The 25,956-nt window shown below is 38.9% G+C and overlaps 1 long non-coding RNA gene across 1 annotated transcript in view; it reads right to left on the bottom strand.

Annotated features, from left to right (window-relative positions):
- Positions 1-1,224: 1,224 nt before the first annotated feature.
- LOC129532117 (uncharacterized) overlaps positions 1,225-25,956 on the bottom strand; it is a 128,352-nt gene continuing 103,620 nt past the window's right edge. The window contains exons 3-4 of the long non-coding RNA XR_010129627.1: positions 4,972-5,031; positions 1,225-3,154 (exon numbers count right to left, since the gene is read on the bottom strand). This is a non-coding gene — a long non-coding RNA (uncharacterized lncRNA). The remainder of the gene's footprint in view (positions 3,155-4,971; positions 5,032-25,956) is intronic.

Here is a 25,956-nt window from a genome sequence, read left to right as displayed (position 1 = left end):
AAAAAAAAAAAAAAAAAAAAGAGTACAACATTTGACATAGGGAGGTGGCATTTATAAACCCATTTCTTGTGAGTTAGTTTACTGTGGATCAGGCTTCTCAGAAATTGGTCAGCTTCAGGATTACTTTTGATAGGAAAGCACTACTGCCTAGAAAACAGGCCTCTGGCATCTGCCTTTCAAAGCCACACATTCAGTAAGCATCAAGTTTGACTGTGTTGTTTTTTCCACATTTGGAAAACATTCTATGCAAGTTTCATTCACATTATGCTCTTCAAGAATCTTCAACCAGGAACACATTTGGGTTTTTAAGTCTATACAGTAATTGTTGTCTTGGATGATAGCTTGTTTTGTAACCCTCTGGTAGCCAAATGAGTGTGACAGTGATGGAATTAAAATCATAACTACATTGTGCTCAAATTGTTTGTTTGAGTGACTTAATGACAGGATTCCCTTCAGCAAATGCAAAATATGAAAATATTTCAATTTTATAAGGCAAGGAAAAATACATTTTCCTGAATGGTTCTGGAAAGGCCACCTCTATTTTCACAAGTGTGGCTGTAAAATAAACAAGCTTCATCTTTAATTTACCTTTGCTACCGCACCAAGATGCCTAGGTGTTAAGAAAAGACTGTACAGCGATGCATTTGCCAGACAAAAAGCTTTCCCTGTTACTAATGACTGGTGGCGCCCCAGTGTAATCAAAGGGCACAGCTGCAGTGATATACGGCAGTGACAAGCCTTGGGATCTTTCCTCCTCAATGCTACGAGCCTAACAGCTAGCAGCAGAGAACTTCCAGCGCTGTATATCTACAAGATAAATAGCACAAGATATGAATATACGTACGGCTTACAGTCCTGAAAAGTATTGTTATATCCTCCCACACACAATCATTCTAAATATGACGCAAGTGCATTTTTCACCATTTCAGTACAATCCTTGTTGTTTGTAAATGGCAATAGTTTTCTCGTAGAGATTTAAAACCCTCCAACTGTTCCAGTTACTGAAGCCTGATTTGAAAACTGGTGCCTATGCTGCCGACAGTACAGCAGGTTTCCAGAGATTCATAACCCTTTTTACAGTGACAGGCAGCATCAAAAGAAGGAATCACCACAAAAATATACTAGAAATCATTTTTATTTTTGCTCCTCGATGATGCCAAGATGATCTAAAGGGAAAACTGCGAGTCACTCATGATATGAATTTGACATGAAGGAATCCATAAGAAAAATTCACTGATGTTTTTATTTCCAGCTATTAAGCCATTTTTTCTCTCTCCTGCTTTGAACTTCTGACCAGTAAGTGCCATATTTTGCTTTGTTACAGGTTCAAGAAATGCATTTAATTAGGAGTTATGACCAAGGTTAAATAATCAGCATGAAATGAGGTTAGCTTTCTTCACTTACTCAGGCGTGAATTCCACTAGAAACATTTTATAATTACTGATTAGGTTTCCATTAAAAATAAAATGAACAAAACCACAGAATGGTCTTTTCCCGGATCAATAGCAAAGACACGTCCATGCACACACAGAGGAAGTCAGCGCAGCTCCATGACCTTTTCATGAACTTTCTGGGAGACGGAAAGATCATTCAAAGGGCAGAGGTCAGCATTCATGCTGGTCACAAACAAAAATCAGATTTTGCGTTGCAATGGAGGCTCTTACCTATGAGTGCAAATTCAATACTATTATTGCACATTTTCCTCCATTATCAATGACAGAATAAACTGCTTTTGTATTTGCAGCACGTGTTAACATTTACTAACTCATATTACTTTGCTATCTTTATCAAGCATCACAAAATGAAAGATGAGATTTTAAAACTGGAAAACTTCAGTCAAGATGGGAATCCTCAGCTCATCCAAAGGACTTTGCCGTGCTAAAGATGCCCCTCTCTGGGTCATTGCTCCCCTCACCGACCCCAACATGCATAGCACAGAGGGAAGGAGGATGCCAGAAAGACAAGATAATAGTGAATTAAGGATGGAGCTTTGCTAGAAATAAATTACACAGGTCTTGAGTGGGGAACGTGGGTGCTGCTCCTCTGTGGACGCAGGTTCACCTCACACAGAAACAGTGCAGCTCTCTAGTTTTGCCCCAGAGGATGTTGAGGACTGAAGAGACAAAGGTAGGAATAACTGGGAATCTGAAGCATTTTTTAAAAGACCCTCATTTCCAACAGTGCTGACTCAAATCAGCATCATTGTGAAACCTGAAAACTCAACATGGTTTCTGGGTGGAAGGTGTCCACATAGAGGTGCCAATTGGCAACTCCTAATGTCAGTGTTCTTAGACAAAGGGGAAGCCAGAGAGACTGAAGCCATGTGTTTGTTAGAATCAGTTAGGAAGTCAAAAGGCACCTTTAGGAGCTTTAAGAAATCAGGCGAGTATCAAAATATAGAGATCCTACTCTTCTGGAAATCCAATATCCTAACTTGATTAAGAAGAAAAAGCATTTTCAAAGATCTGGATGCAACCACTACAAGTCACAGATGGCTTTGTAGCACTCTTCAGACAATGCAAAGCTTAGAGAGTTCTGAAGCCTTTTATAGAAATAAATTCACATTTGACATATAGTGAAATTTGGGCCCTAATTCTTTTGTGTTCAAATGTGTGTCCTAAAGACACACATTATTCCTGCCTTTTCATGTTCTATTTTCCGGGATACAGCATTTGATTTTCTTGATCACTTGACGTATGACATAGGTGAATTGAAAAATAGCCCAAGGCTATTCCTAACAGTAATAGCTTCATCCAACTTTAATTCTTAATACTGTGTGCTAAATCGGAAGTTAGCTTTTATTAAAACAAGTTTATCTACGTGGGCATATGGGACGTAGGGTAGTGCTGAGAGGCTGGATGCCTACTGAGCCTGTAGAACTTGAAAATTTTAGAAAGAGACTTGGGAGGGCATTCCTTTACCTTCTTTTGTTTTTTAGAAAAGGAAACCAAGGCTTGGTGAGTGAGTGTGTGTGTGTGTGTGTGTGTGTGTGTGTGTGTGTGTGTGTGTGTGTGTGTGTGTAGTACTGATCAATTAGAGTGTAGGCCTTATCCAATCATAGTGGATTGTGGGTCTTGGAGAGGGAATCCAGGAAGTCTTCTACAGGTACCAGTTCAATCCTTTGGCTACTGAATTGTGGGACGTGGAGGATATCCTGGAAAACAAACAGTTAGTAAACCGTCAGGTAATAGATAACATAAAGTTTCCTCCTAGTCCTGGGAGAAAGATGGTGTGTTCATTGAAAGCTCATCTGCCTGAGTTAGGATGCTGACTCCACCACTCACAAGACGAATGACTTTGGACAAGTTATTTAACTTCTCTAGGCCTTGCCTCAGTTTATTCATTTGTTTAATGGAGCTGGTAATAGTAACCTCACAGGATCACACAGCAAAGCATATGGACGCTGTGCTAAGTGTTTTAAGGTTACTCTTCAAGTATCCTCAACAACTCTGTCATGTGAACGTTTTTTATTATCTGAATTTTATAGATGAGGAAACAGAAGCTCTGGCAGTGTGATTAACTTGTCTATCTCACATCTGGTAAGAGGCAGAGTAGGGATTCAACCCAGAAGTCCCACATCAACCACAGCCTTGTGTCAACCACAGTGTCTCACCCTAGAATCTGCATTCAATATTGATCCTAAAGGCCCTGCTTAGATGGCCTCCCACTGACAGCATTATTTATTGAAAATAAATAAGATGCTTATAAAAGGACTTAATGTAATGAATTCTGCCTACCCTTTTTTCCAGAGGTGTTGATTTGTCCAAGTTTACACAACCAATTCATGAAAAAAATCAGGTTAAAGGCCCATCTTCTGGTCTTTGGTCCAGTGTCCTATCCACCCTACACACTGCCTTGAATAGAGCTTTCAAAATAAATGGTAAGATCACTCTGAGAAGCATGGCAAAGTGGATAAAAATGTGAACGATCCAGACAACCTGAGTTCGAATCCTGCCTTTACTGACTTGTCCTGTGATCTTACAAAAGTCTCATGATTTCTTTGTGCCTTAGGTTTATCATCTGGAAAATGGGGATGATAATAAGAATATGATCTATCTCCTCCAGATTATTGTGATGATTACATGAAAAATGCACATAAAGCACTTAGAATAATTCCTGGGACAGTCGTGTAACTCAAGTAATGTTAGTTATTATAACACTATGTTTTTCACTCATGCATATAGCCTCTATGTAATACAATTAATAACTAAATTTCAGAAATGTTGCCTTGTACTTTTCAGAAATATGATGGGTCAGAAGGACTGGTGTGGATATATGGTGGAATAAAGTACTAAATTAGAAGGATATAAGAGTTATTTTAAGTTTCCTGAAAAGGACATGGTTAAGTCTTAGTTCTGTAATTAGATAATACTTCAAAGGATTTTAGTAACATTAGAGAGAAGGAGGTCTGAGAAAATATTCTAGCTGAAAAAGGAAAAATTTGGAGGGGAATTCATGAAAGCATACCGCATCCCGGTAACATTAAATTTTGCTAAGGGAAGGTTTGGGCTTGCAAGAATCATAATATTATTCGAATCAGAAAGGGAGATCAAACTCAGCTAAATGTAATTTGCATTAAACATTTTATTTAAAATGTCTATTTTTAAAGAAAATATAGGATTTAATGTGTATTGGCATGAATGGAGAATTAGAATTAGCCCAAAATACACATTAAATCCAAGTTTTTGGAGGAGAGAGCATAAAGATTTTTTAAAATCTATTTCTCCTTCCTTCGACCCCCATCAAAATTTTGTTTAATTCTTCACAGAGCACAGCGAGTAGATTTCTGCTTCTTCGCCCTTTTAATGCGTTCAACTTGGTTTTAAGCACGCATCAGAAAGCAGCTCATGATGAAAGCCTTTTGTTGTCTGCAGACAGAAATGTCAGAAATACCCTGGTCAGTGCAAGGTATAAAAGAATTCCCCCTAATGCCATCTGTCCTTCAAGATCAAGTTCTGCACAGCTGCATACCCGAGATGGCCTGGGATCACCTGGGTAACCTCTGGGTGATGTTCATATTTGAGATGTGACCTAAGATGGGGAAGAAAGGGGAGAAATAGCAACATGATACTTAACAGATTCTGGCCCAAGCGATCACACATTTTGCTTCCTGCAACTCATACATCCATTATCTTCAAACTGGGCTGCTCACATTGCAGGCATTCCTCTTTAACAGCTGCAAATGATAAGCTTTACTCTATATAGCTTTCTTTAAAGTACTTTAGAGATATGATTAACCTATACATATACATATATATATACACACATACATATATATTTTATGATAGTCCCTATTTTTTCTGTTTGTCTATAAAAGATGTAGAGATATCAGTGGCCCATCATTTTTTATTGACCCTATGAATGGGTCCTTCAAAACTTCCCCATTCTACAGAGACTCTAATTTCAGTAATGAGACCATATCTTAAAAAATAAACTTCTTAAAATTATAGAGCTGGATCACCCACTACAATTTACCATTCTACTATTACTCAACCTGAAAAAAAGAAGGAAATCCTGCCATTTGCAACAACATGGATGAACTTTGAGGACATTATGCTACGTGAAATAAGCCAGGCACAGAAAGACAAATACCAGATGATTTCACTTATATGTGGAATCTAAAAAAAAAAAAAAAAAGTCAAACTTCTAGTAGCAGAAAGTAGAATGTTCACTACCAGGGGCTGAGGGGTGGAGGGACTGGGAAGATATTGGTCAAAGGGTACAAACCTTCAGCTGTAAGGTGAGTTAAGTATTGGAAACTTAATGTATAGCTTGTTGACCATAGTTAATAATAATATATTATATATTTGAAATTTGCTGAGAGTAGATTTCCAGTTTTCTCATCACACACACAGACACAGACATACACAAAAGGTAATGATGGGAGATTATGTATGTGTTAATTAGCTTGATTGTGGTAATTATTTCACAATGTATACATATATCAAAACATCATATTACATCCCCTAAATGCATACAATTTTTATTTATCAATCATACCTCAATAAAGCTGGGAAAAAATAATAATTTACTCTTCTATTTTTCCCCATGGAGAGAAATTTTTTACCTAGAACATTCTGTTACAACCAAGAATTTTTAGAAAAAGAAATGTGCGAGAACTAGTTTCTCACAGTGCTTGGGTAAGGTCAGCACATATTGATATCCAAGGACAATATTTAGATACAATTGTTTTCATAACTTTTAGGTAAAAAAAATAATAAAACCAACAGAGTTCTCCTTTTCCAATCTGTTAAATAATCATAGAATCATAATCACTTAACTTTGTGGGGAGTCTACAGTAACATACTCAAGCCAACTCACAACTGGCTGGCAAGAGCCAATGTGTACCTGTCTTCCCAATGCCTTACTCAGCAATAGAAGGTTGGTAGTTTCAAATCTGCTATGATGTGAGTATTTACACCTTGAACAATGGCAAATGCTTCCCTCCCTATCCCTACTCCCAGGAACTGGCTGTTAAATATTTACCAGCACACCACAACTTTAGCAGAACTGTGTCCAGACTTGGACTCCAATGCTGGTGAGTTATTTCTGGGATTTCCAATCATTAAGAAGCATTAAATACTTAAGAGTGACTATTGTGCTCAGCCGTAAATAGATATGGATGAGTAACATAGAGCAGGGGAAAAATGCAAATGATTATGCTTGTTAAACTAGTTTTAATAAAACCGCCTTCTCATTCAATATAACAACTACTATTAAACAGGATAAATTCAACCTCCCGCAACAGTGACTGCCAGCAAGGGCCTCTGAGAAGTGTGGAAAAATTGAGAGTAAAGAATCCTCTGAAAATAGCCTTTCTTAATAAAAATAAAAATATGGCTACTATGTGTGTTTGTTCTTTTCTTTCCTCTGAAGAAAAAAAATTACCTCACACATTAATACAAAAATGAAAACAAAAACACCAAGAATCTTTCCATATGTTTTACATTAGTAGAAAAACTTTCAGAAAAAAGTTGTTAACTAAAGTGGGTTTACATTTTACTCATCATCATTCATTCTGCCTACTTGCCTATTTTGCCATTCTTGACTTTCAGTGTTACACATCCTTCCAGGAAAGTTTAGTAGTAAAACCATGGAGGGAGTTTAGCTTTTATTGATTCTGAAAGAACAATATAACAAGATACTGACAATAACAAACAGATACGAAATTGTTTCAGCCTGGAAACAACTGCAGCCATATAACCCTTGGTGGCCTGTTTTTTATGAACTTTTATTTTTCTCTCCACAATGACTAGCACGGGAACTATCACCCATCCAATCTAGCAGCTTCTCATTGCTCAGGAAATGGTTAAGCTACTGCATGTCAGCCCAGCACCCCCCCGGTAATGCTTTGATTTGTTTCTCACACAAAACCAATTTGAGTCATTTATTTTACTAACAACTCCCAACAGAATCAAGGCACTGGACGAGTCTCTTTTTAAGATAAATTTACCCTCACACTTGACTTTGTCAAGAGAAGGTTTCCTCTGAGAAGGATATAGATTTCATGGATTTTCGTTAAGTATCTGTAGAGCCTTTACTTAATATTAAGGAATTGAACAATTTAGCTATTTTTTTAAGCAACCACATAATCCCAGTCTGGCTTAAATTAATACTGTTTCTGACACATAAAAGTTTGACTCAGAAAATCTCTGGGGTAAACAATCCAAATGTAATAATTACTCCAAATGCTTCTAACCACAGAACAGGAGACGTGCCTCCTTGAGTCTTGATTTCAGTCAGTCAACAAATATGTAATGGATTCCTTTACACAGGTGATCTTGTAATTGGTGCTATATAAGTTATTCTTATTTGAAGGTTGCAAATATTTTGTCTTCCAAAACAGAGCCTCCAAGGAAAAAAAATCAAACAGTTAACAGTAGACTTCTCAAATAACAGCTCTTGTTTCAAAATGGGTGATTCATTGTTGAGTCAGCGTCTGCTTGCTGGAGGGTCACTGTAGGAGCAGCCAGGAGGGAGGGTGACTTCTCTGGTGATGCTACTGCCCCTCCAGAATTATCTTGAAGCTAACTAGCCAGTGGCTTCAAACCACATACATCTGAATGAGCAAGATTTTTGGTGATGGTTGAAGAAGAGAAAGGAGGAGGAAAAGAGGGAGGGGACCAATAAATTTCTGGACTTTGAGATTAAAATTATAATCTTTATTTTGTATTCCAATTTTAAAGTGAACTAAGTTTGCCACAAGCCACCCTCAAACAGTAAGCACACCAGCCTGCACCAAGTCATTAACCTTTTAGAACCCACTCAAGGCAATGTAGTGTGACTTTATTAATGAATAATATGGTCTATAAAAGCTAACAAACACAGACACTTGCTATGATTCATCAAATTTAATATTCCATCAAACCTTTCAGTTTAAAGACCAACGATGTTTTTAAAGAATACCAGAACCCCAAAATGGAAGTCCTGTGCTCCAATTAAACTTAATGCATCAAAAAATAAAATCCATAAGAATTTATTGCTAGGTCAAAATTTGAGTAAACAAACAATAAAAGAAATAACTGCTATGCAACATGAATTATAACTCCAGAAAATATTATTGAAACTGCAGACAACCAAGAGATGTAGCCCTTGAAAATAGCCTTGCTATTTAAGGCACACATTGTCTGTTGTGTTGCTAGGAGGCAAAAGACCCTATCGTAAAACAGCTGGGCTTCTTGTTCCAGGCAAAGGCAAATTCCACAATCAGAAACCGAATCAGAAACTTCTAGAATTCTTGCACTGTTTTACTTACTGACATTCATACTTTGGAAATCCATACTTATGTGCCTGACTTTTCTATAAGATCCCTTTTTGTAGAATTACAATGTACACATTTTCCCATGGATATTTTATAAGCTGTCTTACAAAAAGACAGCTTGCCTTGTTGACTTTTGGTGCCCATCCGCAAGGATTCCTGGACAAAGTTTTCAAATGTATTTTTGATTTAGAGATGCCTTTTTTCATGTTTTTCTCTTTTAAATATGTATGTGCTCTAGTATAAGAGGAAAAAATGATGCAGGAGAATTTTAGTGGTCTAGTCTGGCTTCATTTGATCTTCTGCTCAAAATCTAGGTCATGGTCAGGGCCTGATGCATGCCAAAAATTAGTAGAGTTCCAAGGAAACATATTCACAGAGCCTAAGGTCCTTTTGTGGACAAAGAAAGAGGCCTATAAATTATGGCACCAGGCCAATCTGCCGTGTCATCAAAGAATAATCCGAGTGGATTATTATCTTTTTCTCTTCAATTCATTCTGTAGATGTCTTAAGTGCTTTGCAAACTTTATTCGTCTTTATCTGGCTGTCAGATAGGTTATCTCTCATTTTACGAAGGAAAGATCAGACACAGTGAAATTAACTGATGAGCTGAGGCTCCGATTAAACCAAATCAGGAGGCTACTGACATTAGGATCTTCCTATCAGTCAGAATGACATTTCTGAGCTCCTGGAATAGAGAATACCAGGTTATGTGAAATTTACTTGGTTCAGTTCTTTCTCGCAAACACATTGTTCATGGTGCCAAGTTCTCAAACATATTCCAAAACAGAGAATATGTGCATGTTCCTAGGTTTTTTAAAAATACAGAACATGGAATATAGGAGATATTTTAACTGACATGGGAAATGAAAAACTACTATGTTACCACTGTGAAATGTGAATAATTCACTTATATCACCTGAGATTTGTGCTGCAAATTGACTCATGAATTGTAGGATAACCATAACAAAATAGTGTCCATATGACAAAAAGTGGATCAATTTAAAAAATTTAGCTATATGTCAATCTCTCTTAGAAAGAAAAAGAAGGCTACATTTCTGGTGAAAATTAGACTTATGCATAGAGAAAGTGTCTGATATGATTCAAAAATCATAGCATTTATGCTTAGCTAGGACTTTCAAAGACATATTCAAACCATTCATCTTAGAGTTGAAGTTGCTAAATTCTGAGAGTTTAGACAACTTAATTAATTTCTACCACCCTATTCAAGGCCACAGTTGACATAACGAAGTTCAACCCTTTCATTTCAATGGTAAATGGGCCTCAATGAGGGAAAAGGGTTGAGCTAGCCACATTCTAAGCTCCCTTGCAGCTCTAACATCTGACTAGCTATTACCTCTTCTCAGGGAATACCCATGTCGCCTATTCCCATTGGGTGCTCTATCCATCCTTATCTTCTCCCTTAAACATTGAGAAACAGATGCATATCAATGTGTAGGGTACACTGCAAGCCACGTTTTTGTGAACTCTGGAGATTTTTGGTGGGGATTTTTGTTAGAAGGGACCAAGGAAACCCCAGAAACCTAGAGCATGACTCTTGTACTTCTAAAGGAAACAAGAAGACCATGGGAACAACCACTGGATGGCTCTGTGAAGCCTGGTGACAGAGTGGGGTGAGAGCCCTGAATCTGCATGGTGGCCATGGTGGCAAGTGCCCATAGCCTCCCACGTGTTCCTGGGTGAGCCTCAATACTTGGGCTCCATTCACACCTGTAGGCCTTACTCCCACAGATGCAGCCAAGAACTTGATATTTTGGCCAAAGATGGAAGGATGCGGCAGCTACTCGAAGCCAGGAATATGGAGGTGGAGAGGAATGAGAGTTGTAGAAGATTTTGTTTTAGGAACTGACTGAGCATGCTCTCATACACAGCTGTGAGTCCTCACAAAATGCATTATAACATGCTGGCCTAGGAATGAGAAACCCAGAGGGCTTGCGTTTCCTTCATGTAACCATTATTTAATGCAACACTGTGCTCAGGACTGCAGATGCAACAGTGAGCAAAACCCAACAAGGTCACTACAGGCTTGTCACTTGTCTTTACTGGGCAAAGCTACTGTACAATAAACTCATTCAACACAGCAGCAGACTCAGGAGTGTTTTGTCCTGAGCTCATCTTTGCCCAGAAATTCAGCACCCCTTTTGTCTCTACACTCCAGAAATACTGAACTAGAATGGTTCTCCAAACTCTTCAATCTTCTCTTTGCTCTTACTTTTCTTTCTCACCACAACTATCTTCCTACTCCCTCTTTCCTGGTCAATTCCTTTGGATCCCTTCTTAGATACTCAGGAATCTCTTTTCCTTCAACCTCCACCCGGATGGAGCCTGGTGCCCTCATGTGTGCTCCTAGGCACCCCAGGCCTCTCTTATGAGAGCCTTCACTTGCCTCCTGCTCAGCGGGCTCCTTCACTGGGCCCTAAGCTGCATGAGGACAATGTTCCTCCTGTAATTCCTGCTATTTTATAGCCTGGCATTAGCACAGGATCTGGCCACAGGGTCCAAAGGTAAACTGTATTTCAATGGAATTGGCTTTCTTTGTAATCCTGTGTATTTTATTTAATGCTTTAAAAAACGTTCTGAGTAGGCATCCGTAGGTTTCATCTGGCCGCCGAAGGGGTTTATAGTGCAAACAAACTTAATAACATCTGCTAGATGCTCAGTAAATATATTACAAATGAGTAATCAGAAAAACGAATGAAAGAACAAATGAAATGAAAGAAACTCCTCATTGCCCAGCAAAGAAGAAGCTTGACTCCAGGTCTGACATGGTGAGAACCTGTCCACACGAACATGATTTTAATCCACAAGGTGGTGGCATGAAATTGCAGAAAAGGTTCACCATTTCTTGGATACCCAATACATTTGTGTCCTGTGGAAAACTCTGTTGGTTGCCTACTCTACCACAAGTCCCCTCCCCTTTCTTCCATACTAACAAGACTGCCTCCTATTATAGCACTAAAACAGCCAACACCCTTTGTGGTGTGTTACGGCCGTGGGACCCATTTCTGGTCCATATGATGTAAGCAGAAGCCCCAGAGGCTTCTGGGATATATGTCCTTCTCTGACAAGTGGAGAGTGATCTTGGAAAGAAGGCTTCTTTACCACCCTGCCTTTGAACACAACTTTGTGTGTGAAGTCTAGGACTATGGTGTCCATCTTATGTCCAAGATGCAGTAAGTCTGAGGATGAAAAGAAAACATGCTGAGCATGGGGAAGTAGAAATGGAGAAAGACCCTGGGTCCCCAATAATCTGATTAAATCACAAAATCATCTATGAAACTCCCATCCCAAACATCTTATGTAAGAGATTCTTAAATTACTTACTATCTTCCCATCTTACACAGCAACACAACCCAATGACAAATTTTCCTACCATGGGATTCAGGGCAATGATACTGAATCAGTTAAGGATACAACTTCCCGTTTTCAGTTATCAGCTAACACTTCCCTCAGCAAAGTTCAGATTCACTCAACAACTATTTTATCCCTAGAATAAACCAGGCAGAAAAAAGGAGTGTTGGCTGTGTATTGGGGAAATTATTTTATGATATGATAGTCACTATCACCAGCAGACCTTCTGGAAGAACTTCTTTGTGTCTAACTATCCTGAGCAATAAAGTGATAGGCCAGTCCTGGATTTAAAGCAGTGTGCACAACACATGTGTTTATTGTGGCACTATTCACAATAGCAAAGACTTGGAACCAACCCAAATGCCCATCAATGATAGACTGGATTAAGAAAATGTGGCACATATACACCATGGAATACTATGCAGCCATAAAAAAGGATGAGTTTATGTCCCTTGTAGGAACATGGACGAAGCTGGAAACCATCATTCTCAGCAAACTATCGCAAGGACAGAAAACCAAACACCGCATGTTCTCACTCATAGGTGGGAATTGAACAATGAGAACACCTGGACACAGGAAGGGGAACATCACACACCGGGGCCTGTTGTGGGGTGGGGGGAGAGGGGAGGGATAGCATTAGGAGATATACCTAATGTAAATGATGAGTTAATAAGTGCAGCACACCAACATGGCACATGGATACATATGTAACAAACATGCACCTTGTGCACATGTACCCTAGAACTTAAAGTATAATAAAAATAAAAATAAAGCAGTGTGCACAAAAGGTGAAGGTCTCATCTGAAACGGGAGTGGGGAGGCTGCTGAGACTCACATGCAGCCTCCACCCATCGTTCTCCCCAACTCTAGCCTAGCTCCTAACATAACCTCCTGACGTTTTTTACTTTCTTATTTCTCAGTTCTCTCTGGGTATTGACATATCCCCCCATGGACTATAAGCTCCTTTGAAGTCAGGGACAGTATTCCAGGAATCACTGTTATCTTCCTGTAGTATCAGGGGGAGGAGGGGGTCAATAAATGTGTGTTCAAAAATACTTTTTAAAAGGCTTAGGACTATTTGTAAGAGAGAGTTGAGAGTATATAACAAAGCCCCTGAAGAGAAAGCACATACATGAACAGATCATTATAATTTCAAGTAGCACTGCAACAGCTGCATGAAGGAGAAAGTCAAAGTCACGCAGGTCCGAGTTGGAAAAGGAAGGATTTATAGAAGGTCGAAACTTCTAACTAGTCCTGGAAGTGAGTAAGACTAAGACAAGAGGAGGAATAGAAGGGCATATGAGGCAGGACACATGGTGCGACAAGACAAGGGACCATTTCAGGAAAGCAAAGGATCGGTGTAGGGAAATTAGGAGATTAAATGGGAGAGGATATTTCATGTCAGATGGTAGACATTGGTCCTTGTTGCCAAGCTGAGGAGTTTGAACTTTATCTTATAGGAAACGGGGAATCCATTGAAAGTTGTAGGAGACAGTTACAAACATATACCTTGCAAATACTATTTGCTACACTCTTTGCTGTGAAATCTGTGTCACTCATTGATAATGCCAGAGGCTGTTATCAGTCAGGAGATTACTAGACAGTAGAATTATCTGGACAATAGTTTCCATCTTCCTGGCAAATAGGTTATACAGGACAGACTCAAAAGCCTTCTTATCTATGAATTATTGTTTCCTGCTAACAATCATATTTGATTTGAAGGAAAATTTTTCCATTACTTTTCCAGAGACAGAAATTAAGATTACAGTCACTCTTTTATCCTTCATTTTTGACCTCAAGGGCAGAGGTCTGTAACAATCCTACACCTCTTTGTATAGCATATCATCACATAACTCCACAAAAAATCCTTCTCATATTTCATTATTTTTTTCCTCCTCACTCAGATCCTCATCCCCATTCTTCTCACCCTCATAATAGTCAATTTAATATTTTGATGTGTGCATATATTTTCATATATCTACTATTTTTGTACTCAACAAATTTTTATATTTGTTTTTAAAATTTAGACAAATGGAATTTTAAATATCATTCTCTCTTTATCACTCATAATTTTGCTTTAAAAATTTACCCATATTGCTATATTTACATAAAAAATATTGCCTCCACCTGCTGCACGGTATTCCAGACTGCGACAACCCAGTGTACTGATCCATTCCCCTGGTAGAAGGCATCAAGTTTGATTCCCCATTATCACAAATAATGCTAAAAAGACATTTGCATATAAGATCCCTTTGTGAAAATTTCTCTGGGATATGTGTTCAGAAGTGGGATTGCAGTAGTAGGGTGACTATATAATTTATTTTCCCAAGAACATCCTGGGAAATGAAAACGGCACTAATAATAATTATGTCAGAACCTCAGACTTTCCCTGCTACCCTGAGTAAGAAAGGGCCCCTTGTCACCTTAGTCTTACGACATACTCATACTTAATTTCATCAAGATCGTCAGGTTGCTTTCTGAAATAATCATACTCATTTCCTCTTCCCTCAATAACGAAAGAGTTTTCACAACCCCACATCCTTGCAAACACTTGGCATTATTCAGTTTTCTAAACTCAGATGTTCTCATGTGTCTAGAGTAGCCAATTGTTCCGCTTATCAATGAATTTGAACAGCCCATCCAACACCAGTTCATCATTTGAGCTTCATACTGTTTGCATATATTTCTATGGTGTTTCCTGTTTATTTCTGGTCAATTTGCAGGAGCTTTTTATAGATTCTAGATATTAATTGTGTCAGGTTTTTTTTTTTTTTTGTCAAAGTTGGTTTTAAGCATTGCAAACATCTTCTCCTAGTCTATCATCTGTCCACTAATGTGATGAAGCTTATGGTTTACTGTTGCCAGGGTCATCATTTTCTCTTCAAATAAATAAATAATATAAATTTAAATAATAGATTAACAATTCTCTTTAAACCTATAGGAAGATATTATTATCTTCTTCCCCAGTCTCTGGCTGACTGTCTAGCTCTTTGCACATTCTTTTTTAAACAATGATAAAGTCTATAGTGAGTTTAGGCAAGTCACTGCCATCCCTTATGACAGTGGTTCTTAAATTGAACGTCACCTGAACCACATGGGGTGGGGCCAGACTCCGCGTCTTTAACCAGCTACCCAGGGAATGCTGATGCTGAAATCCAGCAGCCCCATGTAAAGAAACATGGCCTAGGATACAAAACACTGGGGCCAGCAACATGGGATGATAGTGCTGAAAGAGAGCTTGGAGATCCCCTAGTTCAACCCCCGCACACACATTCCAAGTCTTGAGAGGACAAGCACCTTGACCAAGAGGCCAAAGCTTCAGGCCTCCTGCCTGATGCCAGGCCGGGGCTCTTGTCATCACAGCAGGCAGGACGTGAAATACCTCTCTTACTCCAGTGCTTCCTTATTGACATATCCTAATCAGGAAGAATCATTCCATTTCATATACTGTATAGTGAGCCCTGTTTTCGTTTTACTGTTGAATTTTTATCCAAGGCTTCGGGTGGCAAAAAGATAAAATGCTTTCATCTTAGGATGCCATTATTATCAGCACGATCTAATTTAGGAGAACAACATGCTTATTTCTTGCATTTTCAACATTTTTAAAGTAAAGCAAAAGATCCTCCTCCCTTGTCATGAATAGCATCTCTGAAAATAGTCCACCAAACCTCCAGAGTCCAGTGCAAACAAAACTCGGCTCCATGGCGTCCCCCTGTTTCGTATTCACATGATGCAAAACACATGGGCCAAATTTATGTCACCACAATTTGCCTGGCAGCGAGCATTTAAATCACCAAGGTTTGCAGCTCTACGTTTTAGGATGTCATTTGCAATCCTGTAGCCAAGAGCTCTGAAGGAACAAGCTCACATGAAGGGTCGTTAGCCAGCCGGATGTGATGGGGCTGTTTTAGCAGAGAACTAATTAATATGCTGCAAGGTATCTGCATATCTCTCAAATAGACATTGTTTGTGTCTTACCTCAGTGACAGGGGGAGATTGTTCAGTAGAGCACCTTACCTTTTAATATGCGGGGTTTGTTAGAAGAACAGCTCAATTCATATTTCCCCTGGTTTGATGGTAAGTGAACAGCAGTGGCAATATTAATCTGTAGTAACCTGTCAGTGAACTCTACAGCTAATATGATGTAGTTATGATTTTACCATCAATCAGGACTGAACAGGCTCTGGGCAATCCTTACAGCACAGCCTCAAAAAATCTAATTGTGCAAAAGCTTCATTGGTTTCCAACGTTTCTTTTTATCTGTCACAGGCTTTAGGCCTAATACACAACCTTTTATTATTGGCCTTATTGCATTAGCTTGTCGGACAAAGAAGAAAAGGCTAAAGCAGAGAGTTCCCCTGCATTCCATCATTTGTTTGCATGCAGGATTTTATTTGACAGTCCTGTATTGTTTTAGATGTAGATAAAAATTATTCAGACATATGGCATCATATGAACTTTTGAACTGCCAATTGCCAATGTGTCCTAAAGGACTGGAGGCATTTACAAATTCTGCTCTACCTACAAAGACAGAAATGTTATATGGACGAGCCAATAAGGTCTCCTGGGGGAACCGTATTTTAGAATCAACATAATCTTGCATGTTCTCCTTGACCAGTTTTTATGCAGGGGATGAGTAAAATCGAGAGATGGAACATTAGCATCTGAGATGATTGTTAGCCAAAATGAAGGTTGAATATTTGAGAAATTATAATGGAAAAACAGTTCACTTTCTCTGAGAATCCGCATGCACAGCAGGAAGTAGTATGGAGCCACATGGTGTCCCTTCGTCCCTTCATGTGCAGAATATTTTTCTGGGTGTCTGAGATGCAGTGAGATTCAGTTCCAATGAGAACATGTGCATAAAACACAAATCCACATCAAAGTAGCTCCAGCCTTGAGACTACTGGGTTGGAAGGAACTGTAAGACTTAAAACATATAAAAGCATTTAGGAAGATGAACTATTAACTTTATCTATTTAGGCATTTTAATCTTTTGCATCTTAAATGCAATTGGGCTTTTGGAACTGGGAAATTGCTAATCAGCATGTTGGGTGAATGTTTCTATTTTAAAATGTGCACATTTAGAAATAACAGCTGGCCATAAAGTACGTATTTATGTTTGTGATTTAATGTATCACCAACTTTATACTTTATTTCATTTAGCTTCACAAAGAGACCACGCTATTTTTTTTGCAAGCGTTATATAACTTTTGCAGCAGCTTTATGACTCAAGAAACACATACAGCAATAAATCAGATATGTATAAAATGCCTAAGTTTTTCAAATTTGAAATGTCTATTAATGAAAAAATGTAAGGATTATATCCATCTCTTACACTGTCCTAACTCATTTAAAGATTCGACTGAAAATTCCTGTCCATTAATCAGGAAAAATCTGCATAGAATTACACCGATTGTCGTTTGAAACACTGCACCCTTGCTTCAAAGGAAACATATTGTGACTAAGGGCACAACAACAGCGCAACTGAGTGTTAACCCTTCACAAACCAGTGTGCACATTGTCCACAACCTCATAAAAATAGCTACACAAAATAAGGAAATGGCTATGGCATCCTGCAGTAAGTGTGCAGGAACACGCCTTGGGACTACTGAGGTGGCTGCTGGAGGAGAAAGATGAAAACAGGATGTTAAATGGTTGCAGCAGTGGTGGCAGCTCTGAGAGTTCTCTGGCCCCATCTTCATCATTGTTAGATGAGCTTTTTCTTAAAAAGGTTGTCTCTAGAGGGTTCTTTTCAAATATTTAAATCTAAACGATCTTGAGGAAGACCACCTGAAAACATCCCAGCTTTGTCAGACCTCTTATAAATTTATAACTTATAAGGTAAGCCTTCCTGACAATGTGGCCAGCACGCCACTCACTAGTGAAGGCCTTTGTCAGTGCAGGAAAATGTTTGCATTTGTCAGAGTAAGTTTAGTTCCAAGGTATCATAGCTAAAAAGAGCATTGGATTCTCTTGTGCTGTCCTTGGCAAGAAAAACATGACAGAGAATGTCCATATGAGCAGTTTCAAAATTTAAAAACTAGAAAAGACTGTGAAACTAAATAACTATTGAAAAATGGGAAATTTAGGGTGGGGCATGGTGGCTGATGCCTGTAATCCCAGCACTTTGGGAAGCCAAGGCAGGCGTATTGCCTGAGCCCAGGAGATCGAGACCAGCCTGGGCAACATGGTGAAACACTGTCTATACTAAAATACAAAAAATTAGCCGGGTGTGCCGGCGTGTGCCTGTAGTCCCAGCTACTCGGGAGGCTGAGGCAGGAGAATTGCTTGAACTCAGGAGGTGGAGGTTGCAGTGAGCCAAGATCGCACCAATGCACTCCAGCTTGGGCAACAGAGCAAGACTGTCTCAAAAAATAAAAATAAAAAAAAAAGGGGGCGGGAGGGATTTATACAGTCTAATGCAGCTATTGCTTAAAATACATATAAATAAATCTACAAAATTATTAAAATTAAAAAATGCCTACAGACACATGGATAATATACATGTCATTTTCAAGTCAAATGATAGCAACAGTGAAAGTTCTCTCCAGAAATAAAAAATGCTAAGCAACTGAAAAAATGTTATTTCTTCAACATTCTCCTTGGACAAAAGGAGAGTGAGATAAAAGGTAACTGAATTCATCTTATGAATGTCTCTAAAACTGTAAGTTGAGAAAATATGTCTTTCAAAAGAGTTGACAGAAAACAAGGGCAAAAGGTTCATAGAAGAAAATGTAAAGTGAAGACATGGGGGCAGAATAGTGAAATGTTTTTATAAAGGACTACCTGATCATAGTGACAAAGGTAGATTCAGAATTATTGGGGAGGAAAGGAGAAAAGCTTAGAAAGCCAACACATTAATTAGTAAGTTTGAAACATAGATAATAAATATTATTAAATAAATTGTTTATATGTTCAAACATCTATCTATATATGTATATACTATATGTAATATATTTTACCATTTTATGCTAACAAAGAATTTTTCTAGCAAAATATTACAAGCGTATCTTAGGTACATGTAATTTTAGTGGATTTCATCCCCCTCGAGAATATGTTCTAGATCCCAGAGAATTTAATATAGTTTCATCTAATTTATGTTTTTAAAAATATACTCATGTTTGGAAGGTATAAAGAACAATAATTACTCCAGCAATATTGCTGAACTGAGAATAGAAAGAAATGAAAAGTAATATAAAAATCATAATGGCAAAATGTGTTGAAGTTCAGCAGCCAAGAGGGAAACACAATTGTAAGCTCAGTTGGTCAGGTCACAATGAAACTGATAAAAAAATACAAAGATTAATTACAAAATTATTGGGAAACGTCAAGTAATGTATGAATCATTGACGTAGGATCAGTCAGATTCCTCTGGTATTTTGCAGCAGAAAAATGAGAAGAATGGAACTAAAGTCTTCAAATACATTTAATTGCATTCCTTTTTGGATATGTAATATCAATACAAAAAGTTTAGATCAATACTGTAAGTCAAATGAAACATATGCCATGGTCAAATGAAGCATTTGGTTGTAGTATATGAAACTGCCATTTTGTAGGTCAAAATTGATTGAACTTTAGCAATTTCATAAGGTTCATTTATTGTAATATATTATAGCGTAGGCAATTTAGGATAGCTTTTGAAATCAAATGGACATGTATGTATCCCATTTCAGTTCTAATACTTTACGAGCTGTGAATTCTTAGACAATTGGATGCATTAATTTCTCTGAGCTTTACTGTCCCTACTATACAATAGGCATAATAGTATCTATCTTGGAGTGTTGTGTGGATTAAATTAGTGCCTCACACAGGGCTTTTCCCCCACATAACAAAAAGGTAGTTCCCAAAACATTTATTTTAAAGTCAATAGTTATGAACTCAGAAAGGAGGGAGCTGAGGTTCTACTAAACCTTCTGAGATGCCCCACAGTTTTCAGTGTTCTGAAGTTTTGGTCACCTTACAGAAAAACCACACTGAACAGAAGCCAGCTGTCCTTAGAGGTGAGGACATCCCACCCGAATATCTGCTTGAGATCAATGTCAGCTTTATTTTTGAAAGATAACCTGAATTTTGTTTCCACATCCCATTCTGCCAGGGACAGCAGTAGGATTTAAAATAACCGGAAAGACATACAGAATAATTCTTTGAAATTCAATAGCTATTAAATTAGGGAAGGAGGTTTAAGAGGGGGGCGGGGAGCAGGAGCTCATGTAAATCCCCTCACACTTTGTAAGCAATCTGATAACTTCTGAATGCCTGATTGTATTATTGCCACTGGCCCTACATATGTGGGTTAATTTCCTTCAGGGTATACTTTCTCATACCCCATCCAGCCAGAGAAGTCAGTGCTTAGTAAACTCTGTAGGGTACTGGTGGGTGATATCTTCTCAGTGGAGAACCGGTTTCAAACACCTATTCTGTTTTTCTCAAACAAATCTGGAGAGGAGTACATCCACTGTCTATAAGATTTCTGTATGAAAAATATAGTGCCCTGAAAGTTAATCCAACAATGTGCCTGGGGCTGTGATAGGTGATCTCCAGGCAAAATTTCATTCTCACAAGTCTATGTGTTATCATTGCCATTTAGAGATGAGGAAACAACCTTACGTACATCACACTACTAAGGTAGTAGGGGATCCTTGAATCTGAGATCTCAGCCAGTATACCCTGGTGCCTCTAAAAATCAAGACAGGTATCTGTTATAGAGGTTTTATTTTTTTCTTTTGAGTAGAATTTCCACATCAAATAATCAATAAAGATAGACTATATTTTCCTATTTCATTTCCACCATCCTTCAAAATGGGTCAAAATCATCCTGCCTTCCACTAACGACTAAAAGGGTGATCATTTTCTTATGTGATTCCCACTGTTTTACCTTTAAAGGGGACTCACTCAATGAACTGAACTGTTTTCAACCTTAGCTTTTCTCCTTCCAGTTTTCGTCATTGGGTATCATTCCACTTCAGCAACAGTTCCCCCATACCATAGGTTTTCCTGGTGTTAAAAAATATCAGACATTGCCCACTTGCACCTTTAGGAACTTTGCAAGCCAAGGCTCCCCAGCACAGATCAATATTCCACATTAGAGAAATGCAGGAACAAGCCAATAGAATTAGCAGAGTAATTTACTGTGCCTCGGCTCAGCTGGCAGGGACCGCAGAGGGAAGCAAGCAGATGTTTGTTTGCTAATGGTGGCTTCCTTGAGTTGTCAGAGCCCAATGCCCCAGACCTTCATTAGCCAGTCTGTCCAGCTTAATAAAAAAGGATAAGGGGGTTTTGACTGTGCTCATTTGGTAATGTCAATTGATTTGTTTTCTACCACTCATATAATGTTCCAGGCTTTCCATAGTTACAATGTGGAATGATTGTACAAAATTTTTAATCTGTTGTATTGCAAAGGGGAAAATCTTTAATGCAGACGAATCAGAAATTGTTATTGGGGTCATAGTTTCCAATATATGTGTTCAAGAAATTGTGGCCAATTATCTCCCACACCAAGCTTGGAAGACAGAAAATAAAATGGCAGCAAGAAACACTTGGAAGAGCATGTGGATTTTCTTTCGTTATAGCAATGCAGCAATTTATAGAAGTTTGATTTTCTCTCTCCAAAAAACATGAATAAACTTGTAACAAAACATAGAGTCAAGGAAAACTGTGTTTCCTTTAGATTGATCTCTGTCTTGCCTACACATGCAGCCTCCTAGGAGGAAAACCAAGACCTCAAGGGGAATAATGCCCCTTTTGAGAGACTGATGCTGAGATAGTACACTATGAACCCATGGTGAGGCTTGGTATCTGCTTTTGTTTTTGTTTCCTCATCTGGATCTTATCTATTCTATCGAGATTTTATCCATCAAAAAGTTTTTACCCAAGATACCTCTTCTGAAGCTTACTACGGCAAGGTTCTAAGCCAGGTTCATGAGGGGAAAAATCTCATATAAACAATAACAATTCAGGAAGACTGGTGAATTGTTATTCACCAGTTATTCAGGTGAATAAACTTTGGAGGACAGAGTAAGGGGAGGGTGTTTAAAATAGGAAAAGATGAAATACTATTTAAAAAAAAGAGTGCCACTTCAGCTTGAAATCTTGGTGGGACTTAGCCAGAAGTACAGAAGGAGAGCACTCGAGGGAGGGAATGCCTCAGGCAAGGTCACAGACGTGGGGAAGAATGAGATTTTTGTATTCTGAGAATGGAGAGGAGTCGCTTTGGCTGGACAAAAGATGTGGGTGGCAAAGTGGTCAAAGACAAGAGGCTAAAACTTGAAACACTTTGAATGCCAACCTCAGCCATAGGGACTTTATGTGGTAGACCCCTGGGTACCACTGAGGGACTCTGAGCACCATCTGTCCAATGAGTTCTGTGATGCAAGAAGGTAATTGGTCATCAATGTGTAGGCTGAATGCATGGGTACAGATTAGCAGGAAGTTAGAGGACAATGGAGGCATGAACTAGAGTGATAACAATAGGAATGAAATGGAAGTGAAAGTAAGGGTTACGTGTTAAGGGGATAGAAAATGCAGCACTTAATGCATTTATGCTCAAGTGGTAAAGGGCACTGACTTGTGCTCTTATCCAAGGCATTGTCTCCCTCGAAGGCTCTCCAAATGACTAGAGGGATACAGTAGGAGGGCTGTGGCCCAAGAGGAAGAAAAAGTTGGTGTTAACTGAGACTGAAAACCTTGGGAACTGGGTATCATTAAACAAACAGACCAACAAAGCAATGAACTGATCTGCAGACACTGTTGAGCACCTCAGCATGTCAAGTGCTTTTCGGGCACCATTTCATCTTATGTTCACAATTTTTATTGGCAACTATGTTATTCCCACTTTGTTTCTGAGGAAACTGGGGCTCAGATAATAACCAATTTGCTTATATTCACACAGATAAAATGTGACACAGTGATTGTTTGAACTCAGCTCTGTCTGGCTCCAAAGCCTATACTGTGTACCTATTCCAGAGGTTTTCAATTTGTGTTCTGAAGAATTCTGGAGATCCTCAGAGGGTCCCGGGGTTACTAGGAAGGGCATGAAGGAGATTGGGCCTTGGGCCCTCATCTTGGCTTCCTTTCTTAATATTTCCTTTGATGAAGGAATTCTAAGGGCAAAATCAGCATGTTCTACTCTATCGCAAAAGAAGAGAATGGCTTGCTTTCAGACATACTGAATTTGAGGGGCAAATGGGACAAATGGAGGTGTCCAAATGTAAAATATAAAGAACTGATCTTAGGGATGAAGATATAGGTTCAGAAGCACGTGTGTGGAGGAGATCAGTGAAAGAGGCTGTCTAGTGTCATGCTGATATTAGCTTTCAAATATTAGGAGTCACATTCTAGTGGGTCTAAGATGTGTGATCACATCCAACTGGCATGCGCAGGAAGGGCTAAAAGCTCCTACTTGCTTTGTAATGCTCTCTGCTTCTCTCTTCAATGTCCATACACTTCTGCTCCCACCAGCTTCATATCCAACTCATCAAGAGCACTTGTGTTCATTCCCAAACCAGTTTTTGTCAGTTCCATTTGTTTTGTAATTCATAATTTTGTTGAATATATAAATCAATGCAATATGAATGCAAAAGGAAATAAAGTGGTTTAAATGAAAATAAGTTGAATTGTTTGGAAACGATAAGGCAAGCTACTTTGCTTTGAGTAAATGAGGTAGGAATGAAACTGTTGTAATGTATCAGGGGCAGGACATTAAAAACTAGACAGACTCTGGGCTTCCCAAGTGTCTTTAAATTCTTAAAGCACTAAGAAACTAAAATTGGAAGTTGCTGATGACACATCGTGGATGCAGGTTGTACAAGTAAGGTGACTTGGACTCCAAGCATCAGACCCTGGCCCTACCTCAAAAGCATGGGAGATAAATGTATATTTGTAAGTTTTAAATAAAAAGAAAATGTTTCCTGTTTTATATGTGTCACTTTTTATGATGCCACACTTCAAATGATGGCCCATCAGTGAAAAGAATGTGTTTCCTTCTCTTTCCTGTGGCCTCTGACTATTTTATATGAAATGAAATAGGGCATTAGAAACAGCTCTCATAGGAGAATTTTCAATAAATTGTGCAAATAAAAAAATTCAAAAATTTTGCAATCCCCTAATTAATCTTTTATTAACCTACTACCACCAGTCTTGACTAAGTCAGATGAGAATGCAGTCATCACGTATTTCTAGTCTGTGGACAGAAAAGGGATTTTTACCACTTGAGCTTAAGTCCATCCCTTGATTCCTTCAATCCTTTGGTAAAACCAGCTAGAAAATTTGGCAAGGAACAGAAAATTGTTGAACTGGTTTGAAGCTTCCCAGGACTTATAAATATGGGATGGAGGCAGAGGAGTGAGAGTTTAGCTTTTAAATAACTGAATTATCATTTACATTTGTAAAATCATGTGAAAAATAGTCTTCTTACTGTAAATATATGTAAGTAGTTGTGCCTATTACTAACAGGCATAATTCTGCCAATCGCCATTATGACATAAAATAAGGTTCCCAGCTAGCAGGAAATGGACTGTTGTGAAGGCATTTCTGTGTGTGCAAGGTCGGATTTTACTTTGCTGCCCCAGAGAAATACGAGGAGTTGGAGCACTCAGAAGGAGAGGCCACGCTGCTCCACCGCAGCTGCTGCATTGTGACCCGGAAGCCCTGAGCGCCCAGCACCACGAGGCCTGTGTGTCTAATTGGCACTGCAGCCAGGAAAGCCTCCTCCCTCTGTGGGCCCTATGCAGGACTGCCAGCGTCAAAGAAGGGGGCTGGGGAGAATATGGTGCATGCGAGTGTGTGGGTGTGTGTGTGTGCGCGCGCGTGTGTATGTGCATGTGTGTGGTATGCGATCACCTGCTTCCCTTCCCTTGTTGCCATGGGTTACGAAGCCCAGAGCTGGAGAGCAGGGCCAAGCACTTGAGGTGGAAATAACTGCGTCAGCCTCTGAAAAAAGAACTTAGAAATAGGGAGCCTGGAAACAATGGCAAAAGAACAAAAATCAACATCCCAAGGCGGCCCGACTGTGAGCAAGGAAGCCAGGCAGCCAAAAGGAGGGCGGCTCTTCATAAATCTCACTTTCACCAGACATGTTGGTCTAAACAGTGATGACGAGAAAAGAATGAATGCAAATATCTACAGCAATCCTGTGTCTCCACCCGCTTGGCCTTAGGTCTATAATCCAACTTGGAGAAAAATAAACAAAGTCTGTGAAGAGTTAAGTCAACAGCTGTCAGGGAGTCCAGGACACACATGGCATTACAGAGTACCAGGAGCAGAGGGGAGAGGTGACACCACCAGGAAAGAGGCTGTGACCTTGGGGAGGCCACCATTTAATTGGGCATCTTGTGTCTGTAAGTCAGTCTTGTTGTGCACCCTGCACCCAAATCCTCATTACTCTTCTTATTTGATAGCCCATCAGTGAAAATAATGTGTTTCCTTCTCTGTCCTGTGGCCTCTGACTATTTTATATGAAATGAAATAGGGCATTAGAAATAGCTCTCATAGGAGAATTTTCAATAAATTTTGCAGATAAAAAAATTCAAAAATTTTGCAATCCTCTAATTTTGCAGATTAAAAAAGAAAGGTTCAGATAGGTAACCCAACTTGGTTTTTGTTTGTTTTGTTTTGTTTTGTTTTCAGAGAAAAATAGGAAAAAAAGAAGACTTAAATGATGCAGTGTTATGTTTACTTGTATCAGTCTCAGATTGGAATGCAAGGAGAGGATGATCCTGCATCTCTCCAGACTGAGCTGTCAGGAAAATAAAGAACTTGGATCCTTGCTTTTCTGATGGGCCACCACTGCCTTTGGATGGAAGGACAAAAGCTGCTTTCCACCAAAC

This window comes from Gorilla gorilla, chromosome 11 (assembly GCF_029281585.2).
Source record: "Gorilla gorilla gorilla isolate KB3781 chromosome 11, NHGRI_mGorGor1-v2.1_pri, whole genome shotgun sequence".
Classification (NCBI taxonomy): Eukaryota; Metazoa; Chordata; class Mammalia; order Primates; family Hominidae; genus Gorilla; species Gorilla gorilla.
This window is presented reverse-complemented; position numbering and strand designations above follow the sequence as displayed.